The 10204-nt window shown below is 39.2% G+C and overlaps 1 non-coding gene across 1 annotated transcript; it reads left to right on the top strand.

Annotated features, from left to right (window-relative positions):
• The first annotated feature begins 10100 nt into the window (after window positions 1-10100).
• Window positions 10101-10204, top strand: LOC148576523 (small nucleolar RNA R71). The gene has a single exon (XR_015904462.1). It is a non-coding gene; the product is annotated as a small nucleolar RNA R71 (small nucleolar RNA).

Below are 10204 nucleotides of genomic sequence, written 5' to 3'. Positions count from 1 at the left end.
GACTGTTGGAGTTAGCTTGCTTTTGAATTGATTTCTGGTTTTGAGCTGTTGAAAAGGAATGAGAAACGGTTTAGTTGGGACCCGAACCGGGTGGCAAAAGTCCAAGTTTTAGGGGAGGTGCTGCCGAAATTTCTATAGAATCCGAGTCCTTATTTGAAATGTTAATTGGGGATTTTTGAGTTTAATGCCTTTCCTATCTATTTTGAAGATTGTGAAATTATGGCTTCTTTATTACCTTTACTTAGAACAATTAAGAAAGCAATGAAGTTATGCTTTGAAAGAATTATTGAAAAGAGAATCATGATTTATCCTTATTTTCCAAGAAGAACAGTATGTCTTTGGATACAAGTCATTTGAAAGAGAATTTTGCTTTGAGGCTGTTTTAAAAGGTAAAACGGGTTTATGTTTTTCTCTACTAAACACAAAGATTGTCCCTTGGGAGAGTTTTCGTGATTTTAAAAGGAATTGGATTTCGATTGATGAGCCTCATTATTTTGACGTTTTAAATAAGATTCAAAGTATCTTTTGAACTCTAGTTTAACACAACAAAAATGATTCTCTTATCAGTTTGAAACGCTTCAGATTTAATTATGGAATTGAAGCCGATTTTGTTTAAGTAAAGGAAATGGTTTTGAAAGAAGTAAAGATTACGTGACTCGGTTTGGCTTAGATCCTATTTTCTTACTCAAATCAGAAAGCCAATGTTTTAATGATTTTAAATGAATTTGGCGAAATGAGATATGTTATTCTCCCCTAAAGACTTGGGACTCTGCCGAGAAACTTTGTTATAAAATCCCATTGTTGAATGGATGATTTTGAATGTTTCAAAATAAATCTTTAACTTGCCATGGTTATGGAAGTTTGAAAAGAGGATGCCGAGAGTGGCATTGTTTTCAAAGGGGAATTTACCTTGAGTAAAAGTGGCTTATGAGCCTAAGATGATTTGAGAAATGAAATCTTTAAAGCCAAGGCTGAAAAGAGTTGAAACTCGATTTCAAAGTGAAATGAATTGAGAAAATGATTTATGGCTTAAATGCCGACTTTATGAATTTAATGATGTTGAATGGTGGAAGTGCTGTTTTGTTGTGAGCCGGAATGGCTGTGTATGATTATACATATTGGTTGGTTTTGGATTGAACCGTGAGCCGGAATGGCTGTGTATGATATGAATATTGGCTGGTTCTGGACTGAACCGTGAGCCGGATGGCTGAGATGGATGTTGATCCATGGATGAGATTCAATGCATGTTTATGCTGAATCATTGATAAATGTGAATGTTGCACTTCCACTATCTGAGATACGAGTTTTCCTGGGTAGTAGCAGTGGCTAGCCACCACGTGCTCCAGGTCGAGACTTGATACTCTGTTGACCCTATGTCGTAAGTGTGGCCAGGCACTGTGAAAGGCCCGGATGAGCTCGCCCCCATAAATATTTGATGCGCATAAACGTGTTATGCTACGATTTAGGAAATTGCACGATCGGCAAAATTCCTTCCGGCAAGTGCACCGGTTATCGTCGTCAAGTAAAAACTCACAATAGAGTGAGGTCGAATCCCACAAGGATTGGTTGAGTGAGCAATTCGGATTAGAAGTGTGTTCTAGTTGAGCGGAATCAAGATTTGAGATGAGAATTGCGGAATGTAAAATTGGCGGGAAAAGTAAATGACAAGAAAATTAAATGGCTGAATCTTAAATTGCATGAATTAAAGAGCAGAATGTAAATTGCTGAAATTAAAAGGGAATGGGGATGATTGCAAGAATTGAATTGCAGAATGTAAAGAGAAAGTGGAAATCAGAAATGGGGAATTCATTGGGTTTAAGAGATATTGAAATCTCCGAATCAAAACATGTAAATCTCTTCCTCAACCAATGCATTCATTGAATTTTGCTTGGCAATCTTATATGATTGGATCCCAATTCCTTGGCTCACCAATGCTCTCTAAAAACAAACAAATTCCCAATCCCTTGGTTTAAATGTTCATAAGAAGAGATGATGCTTGATCACTGATTATACCACACAATTTCATGAACCACAATTTGGTAGGATTACATGTCACAATATCCATCCAAACCCCAATCCAATCCACTGTGAGAAAGCTTCTCTAACATGAATCCTCCATTCCTTTCCCAAGGCTCCGAAGGATTCCAAGTATGAGTAGTCTCTTTCCCAAGACAACTACTCAATGGAATTAGATCGAGAAGCTTTCTAACAAAATTCAAGAGAAAAGATTGAAGAAGAAGATAAACTATTATTGATTCATTGAATTACAATAGAGCTCCCTAACCCAATGAAAGGGGGTTTAGTGAATCATAGCTCTGAATTCAATTTCAAAGAAAAAGAAACTAGCTAAAAGTGAAAGTAAAAGTCCTCTTTCTAACTTAACTTCTATCCTATTTATACACTTTCTATATTGAGCTTCAGTTGTGCTTCTTGGGCTTTGAGGCCTCTCCTTGCTTTCCTTTTGTCTTGGGTTTATGATCCATAATCTTGATGAGGTTGTTGATCCAAATCCTGTAACATTTATTGAGCCAACTTAGTGATAATCAAATAATGGCACATGACTCAATAAATGAGATTTCAAACTCATCAATCCCTCAGGCCCAATCCCATAAACCATGATATTCAATTGGGTTTCATACCAAAGTAAGTTTAAGTTAATAATTGTGCTCAAAGACTAACTTAAATCACAATATTTTTGGCCCAGAAACCTTTTTTCAAGAGTGGCGTTTAAGTTGTAGTTTAAGCTTAAACTGCAACTTAAACGCCAGACACTTCCAGTGATGCCATTTGTAGAAGCACGTTTAAGCTTCAGTTAAGGTTAAACTGAAGCTTAAACGTGGAAATGGAAGAAGGTAGCCCGGAGAGTCATGTAGTCGAACACGTTTAAGCTTCAGTTTGAGGTCAAACTGGAGGTTAAACGTGGAAAAGGGTGGAGGCATACTGGAGGTCGAACACGTTTAACCTCCAGTTTGAGGTCAAACTGGAGGTTAAACGTGGAAGCTTGGAATGGTGGCCCTGGAGGTGTCGAACACGTTTAACCTCCAGTTTGGGGTCAAACTGGAGGTTAAACGTGGAGATGGAGAGAGCAACCCTGGAGTGAAAAAACTATCGAACACGTTTAAGCTCCAGTTTGAGTCAAACTGGAGCTTAAACGTGGAATGGCCCCTGGTACTCTTCCTGGTTCTGGCGTTTAACCTCCAGTTTGAGGTCAAACTGGAGGTTAAACGTGGAACTCCTCCCTGGGTGGCATACTCATTCTGGCGTTTAACCTCCAGTTTGAGGTCAAACTGGAGGTTAAACGTGGAATGCTCCTTAAGTGAGGCTTTTCATTCTGGCGTTTAACCTCCAGTTTGAGGTCAAACTGGAGGTTAAACTTCAATCCCAGCATTTCTTATCCTTCATGATTTTGGCGTTTAAGCTCCAGTTTAGGCTTAAACTGGAACTTAAACTCCACATGTGATATTCAAGCTTCCTTTATTGATTTGTTGCTTCCTTGCTTAGCCTCTTCTTCCCTGAAATCATCCAAACAATTGCATCAAAGTCTTGCAAAATTTCATGAGAAATCTTTCATTCATAGCATTTAAGTAATATAACTAAAACTCATGGAATTTGCATCAAAATCATATTGTTTGGATGGTTCATTACTTTGTTCTTCATTTAACCATTTTTGGTTACTTTAAGCTCAAGAAAATGCATAAAATAACTAAAACTAACAGAAAAATGCCAGTGAAACTAGCCTATGATGCCTTGGCATCACAACACCAAACTTAATACTTGCTTGTCCCTAAGCAAGTCCTGAGTTATTTGAGAAGAAAGTATGAACAGAAAGTAATTACATTGGCTATATTAGCAAGCATTTGAAGTTCATCAGAAGGGTTCTATGCAGAAAGTTGCAGCATCACTTTTTCATACTTATCAGGTAGGATTATCACTTTTTCATTGCATCCGTCAAAAATTGCTATGGCCTCCTGTTATTCTTATGTCTTTGGCACTTCTCTTTTGTTTTTCTTTTCTTTTTCTTAGAGCTTCTTTTGCTCCTTGTTTGCTTAGTGTCATGTGTTGCACAAGCCTTTGGCATTTTCTTTTTCTTATCAGTGCACTACACATATCCACTTTAGGCATTTTAGTTCACATTTCTTCTTGAGACATTGGTGCCCAGCACCTCTTTGTGTGACTAAATGTTTTGTATTGAGGTTGCTCTTGATAATGGACTTTTGGTTGATAATCCCGGGTTAGTTAACCCAAGTTACCAAGTGTTGAAACACTCCTCAGAACCTATTCATCCAAGCATATCCTTAATACATAAACACCACAGGCATTTGTCTCAGAAGTTCAAACCATTGGTGCCTAGCTTATTTTCTCAATTTTTTTGCTTTTTGGTTGCCATTTTCCGTGGCTTTTTCTTTTCCTTTTTCTTTCTTTTTCATGGCCAAAGACATTTATTCATCAAGATCCATAGACAATTTTTACTTCTACATAAAAAATGATAATTCTACACTCTAATTTTAGTGATGTGACTAAACAATCAAGCATGCATACCACCACTTAATTCTACTTGATTTGTCACTAATTTAGCCAAGTTACTTTTGTTCAAGCTTTTCTTTTATTTTTGGAAACAGAACAAGCATGGCAGGCACTTGTTTAAGAAGGTGAAGTTATATCCAAACATCTAAGCATTCACTTTATTCAAAGCAATTAACAAAAAAAACTACACATTCCAGAAAGATTCAACATTTACAGTTTAAACCAGAACACGCATGCTTTTGTTTAACCTTTTTAAAGAATTATCAAGGAATAATACCACCTTGTGAAATTCCTTGTTTTCTCTTTGTTGTCAGGAAACACTTTGATTTATCCTTCTTCTTCCTAAATGTTGCTTCATGCTTTAAGGTTCTTGTTTCCTTTCCTGCAAAGAGTAATGAAGTTGCTTGCTCCTCAAGCACTTAAGTGGTTAGCTCAACTATGTGTGGGTAAGTATCGGATTCTTAAGTTGGTGTGTGAACACCAAACTTAGTCTCCCACTTACTTCTCTGTGTTCTTTGAATCCTTGAGTTATCTTGGAATGATGTTGCTACTAAGGGTTTTAAGCATTTCTGTGACTGCTTAGAATAGTTGTTCCTTTCACATAATTCAAAGGTTGTTGTGTTCAGTTGATCTTTATGGTGGAACACCAAACTTAGAGTCACACATTCCCCTTTGACTTATGGATCCATGAATTCATTGTTTGTTGTGAAACACCAAACTTAATTCTTTGCAATGCACAGAAACTACTTTACCCCTTTTATTGAAACAAATAAAAGAAACAGCAAAAAGGTATTACCTCAGGTTGGGTTGCCTCCCAACAAGCGCTTGTTTAACGTCATTAGCTTGACGGTCAGCTTCCTCAGTTGAGGTGATATTTAACTTTGTCCTTCTCCTCCACATCTCCCAAGTAATGTTTGAGTCTTTGACCGTTAACAATGAAGGTTCGTTGCGACTTTTCTTCCATGATTTCTACTTGTCCATAGTTGGAGACCTTGGTGACAAGGAATGGTCCAGACCACCTTGATTTTAACTTCCCTGGAAATAGCTTTAGCCTAGAATTGTAGAGCAATACTTTTTGCCCTTCTTTAAATTTCCTTGGGGCTATGTTGCTGTCATGCTTCTTCTTTGCTCTTTCTTTGTAAATTTTGGCATTCTCATAAGCTTCCGCTCTGAATTCTTCCAATTCTTGAATTTGCAACATCCTTCTTTCTCCAGCGGCTTTGTTGTCCAAGTTCAGAAGTTTCAAGGCCCAGTATGCCTTGTGCTCCAACTCCAGTGGCAGATGGCAAGCTTTTCCATATACTAGTTGGTAAGGAGACATTCCAATTGGTGTTTTGAAAGCTGTCCTATATGCCCAAAGAGCATCATCTAGCTTAATCGACCAGTCCTTTCTTGAAGTTCCCACAGTTTTTTCCAGGATTCTTTTGAGTTCTCTGTTAGATATTTCGGCTTGCCCACTTGTCTGTGGATGGTATGGTGTGGCTACCCTGTGTTTGACTCCATATTTTAGGAGCAATGCCTCTAATGGTTTGTTGCAAAAGTGGCTTCCTCCATCACTGATGATTGCTCTTGGAACCCCAAAACGGCAAAAAATGTGTTTTCTGAGGAAGTTCATGACTACCTTATTATCATTGGTTGGAGTTGCTATTGCTTCAACCCATTTGGAGACATAATCTACTGCCACAAGAATGTAATTATTCGAGTATGAGGAGGGAAATGGTCCCATGAAATCTATCCCCCATACATCAAACAATTCAAGTTCCAGAATGAATTGTTGTGGCATTTCATTTCTTCTTGGCAGGTTCCCAGCTTTCTGGCATTCAGGGCAGTGCTTCACTAATTCTTTTGCATCTTTGAAAATAGTAGGCCAATAAAAACCACACTGCAACACCTTAGCTGCTGTTCTTTCCCCTGCAAAGTGCCCTCCATAAGTGGAGCCATGGCAGTCCCATAAAACTTCCCTTCCTTCTTCCTCGGATATGCATCTTCTGAGTATGCCATCGGAACATTTTTTGAACAAGTATGGTTCGTCCCAGATGAAGTATTTGGCATCATTTACCAATTTCTTCTTTTGATGTTTGTTAAATTCCAAAGGTAAACTCCCAGTGGCCTTGAAGTTTGCTATGTCTGCAAACCAGGGTGCTTTGTGAATTAGCATGAGTTGTTCATCAGGAAAGCACTCATTTACATGTGTGCTTTGTGTGCTTCCTTCTTCACATGGTATCCTTGATAAATGATCTGCCACCTTGTTCTCTACACCCTTCTTGTCTTTGATTTCAATGTCAAATTCCTGCAACAAAAGAACCCATCTAATAAGTCTCGGTTTAGATTCTTGTTTGGCAAGTAAATATTTTAACGCTGAATGATCAGTGAAAACAATGACTTTAGATCCAATGAGATAAGATCTAAATTTTTCAAATGCAAAGACTATTGCCAAGAGTTCTTTTTCAGTGGTTGTATAATTCCTTTGGTTAGCATTCAAGACTTTACTGGCATAATAAATCACATGTACCAAATTGTCTTTCCTTTGTCCTAACACTGCCCCAATAGCAAGGTCTGATGCATCACACATCAGTTCAAACGGTAAGTTCCAATCAGGTGGGGCAATGATAGGTGCAGAGGAAAGTTTTTGCTTCAAAAGTTCAAAGGCTAGCATGCAATTTCCATCAAATACAAAGGGTGTATCAGAGACAAGCAAGTTACTCAAAGGTTTGGCTATTTTAGAAAAGTCTCTAATAAACCTTCTGTAAAAACCAGCGTGGCCCAAAAAGCTCCTAACTGCCTTGACATTACTTGGTGGAGGTAGTTTTTCAATGATTTCCACCTTAGCTCTGTCCACCTCCATGCCTCTATTAGAGATTTTGTGGCCAAGGACTATTCCTTCTGTGACCATGAAATGACACTTTTCCCAGTTTAATACTAGATTAGTCTCTTGGCACCTCTTAAGCACCAAGGCAAGGTGGTGTAGGTAGCTGGGAAAAGAATCCCCAAACACAGAAAAATCGTCCATGAAGACCTCAATAAATTTTTCAATCATGTCCGAAAAGATGGACAGCATGCATCTTTGGAAAGTGGCAGGTGCATTGCACAATCCAAAGGGCATGCGTCTATAAGCAAAAACTCCATATGGACAAACAAATGATGTTTTCTCTTGATCACTAGGATCAACTACTATTTGGTTGTAGCCTGAATATCCATCCAAGAAACAATAGTAAGCATGTCCGGCAAGCCTTTCAAGCATCTGATCCATGAATGGGAGTGGGAAATGATCTTTTCTGGTGGCTTCATTGAGCTTCCTGTAGTCTATGCACATCCTCCACCCAGTAACGGTTCTTGTGGGTATGAGTTCGTTCTTCTCATTTGGCACCACCGTTATGCCACCTTTCTTGGGAACTACATGGATGGGACTAACCCATGGGCTATCAGAAATGGGGTAGATTACCCCTGCCTGCCATAACTTCCTCACTTCCTTTTGTACCACTTCTTTCATGACGGGATTCAATCTTCTTTGAGCTTGAATGGAGGGTCTAGCATCTTCTTCTAACAAGATTTTATGCATGCATATGGATGAACTTATCCCCTTCAAATCAGCTAGGGTCCATCCAATGGCATCTTGATGAGTTTGCAGCACCTTGATCAATTCTTCTTCTTGTTCTTGGCTCAAGGCCGAGCTAATGATAACAGGGTGACTCTCATCACTACCCAAGTATGCATACTTGAGATTAGGGGGCAATGCTTTGAGCTCAGGTTTTGGTGCTTCCTTTTCTTCTTTCACTTTCTCTGGCCTGCTTAGCATAGTTGTGTCATCATCCTTGATATCACTAACTTCAATATCCTTGGTGAACTCCTCCTCTGCCACTTCCTTTATTGTTTCCTCAAAAGTTTCTTGTACTGCAATGTCCACTACATCAACCCTCATGCATTCCCTTAGTGATTCTGATGGATAGCTCATTGCCTTGAATACATTAAACACCAATTTCTCATCATGGAGTCTAAGAGTGAGTTCACCCTTTTGTACATCTATGATGGCTCCAGCAGTAGCTAGGAAGGGTCTTCCCAGAATTATTGAAGCTTTGGCTTCTTCCTCCATATCTAACACCACAAAATCAGCAGGAAATATAAATTCTCCCACCTTCACCAACAAATCCTCAACTATCCCATGAGGGAATTTAAAAGTTCGATCTGCCAATTGGAGGGCCATTCTTGTTGGTTTGGCCTCTTCAATCTTCATTCTTTTCATCATTGTTAGCGACATCAAATTGATGCTGGCCCCTAAATCACACAAGGCCTTCTCCACCATGACTTCTCCTATAATACAGGGGATTTGGAAACTGCCTGGGTCCTTCAATTTCTGAGGCAATTTGTGCTGAATGATGGCACTGCATTCTTCAGTTAACAACACAGTTTCCTCATTTCTCCAGCTTCTCTTCTTGGTCATCAATTCTTTTAAGAATTTTGCATAGAGTGGCATTTGCTCTATTGCTTCAGCAAAGGGAATGTTGATTTGAAGCTTCTTGAAAATCTCCAAGAACCTGGAGAATTGGCCATCCTTTTCACTTTTCATCAAACGTTGAGGATAAGGTGCTTTAGGTGTGTAAGGCTTCAAGACCTCTTTTTCTTTTTCTTTTGTTGCAAACGGTGTAACAGATTGTCCTTGTTCTTTGTCTTTCACATTTTCCTTTACTTCATCCTCTGTGGTTTCCCTTGAAATCTCCTTTAGATTCTTTCCACTTCTGAGGGTTATGGCCTTACATTCCTCCCTTGCAATAGCCTTAACAGTATGAGAACTGCTTGTCCCAGGGGCTTGCTTAGTCAAATACAAAATTTGATTTTCTAGCTTCTGGATGGCAGCTCCTTGGTTTTGCAAGTTAGAATTTACTTCTTCCTTAAAAGCCTTCAATTCAATTATGTCTTGGCTCATGGTTGCAAGCATTCCTTCCATCCGGTTTAATTGATCTTGAAATTGTTGGTTCGGATTAGGTTGGGTATGTTGATTATTTTGGCCATGATATGATGATTGGGGGTAAGTGTTTTGTGTGGCTTGGTATGATCTTTGGTTGGAGTTTTGGTATGTGGAATTGTTTTGTTGGTTGTGGTTGTAAGGTTTGTGGTTTTGTGGTTGGGTTTGTTGGTTTCCCCACCCAAAGTTTGGGTGGTTTCTCCAGCCTGGGTTGTAAGTGTTGGAGTGTGGATCATATGATTGCCTTTGTTGGTTTCCCACATAGTTAACCTCATCCCAATCACCTCCTTCAATGCCTACTTCCTCTTGATCTTGTGTGTGTATTGCAGCCACTTGCTTTGTTTCTAATTGCCTGGTAAGCTCTGCTAGTTGCTTGGCAAACACCTTGTTTTGGGCTAGAATTGTATCAACATGGTTCAGCTCCATGACTCCCTTAGTGTTGTGCCTTTCTGATGCATAGTAGTACTCATTCTCAGCCACTGTCTCGATCACTTCAATGGCTTCTTCCACGGTCTTTTTCTTGTTCAATGAACCTCCTGATGAATGGTCTACAGCCTTCCTTGATTCATAAGAGAGCCCATCATAGAAGATGTGCAATTGCACCCAATCATGGAACATGTTTGGTGGGCATTTCCTTGTCAAGTCCTTGAATCTCTCCCATGCCTCGTAGAGAGTTTCACCATCTTGTTGTCTAAAAGTCTGGACCTCAGATCGAAGCCT

The sequence above is a fragment of the Arachis ipaensis genome, chromosome B1 (genome assembly GCF_059453495.1).
Source record: "Arachis ipaensis isolate K30076 ecotype BB chromosome B1, ASM5945349v1, whole genome shotgun sequence".
NCBI lineage: Eukaryota > Viridiplantae > Streptophyta > Magnoliopsida > Fabales > Fabaceae > Arachis > Arachis ipaensis.
The sequence above is the reverse complement of the archived record's forward strand: the minus strand, read 5'-3'. Positions and strand labels throughout refer to the sequence as shown.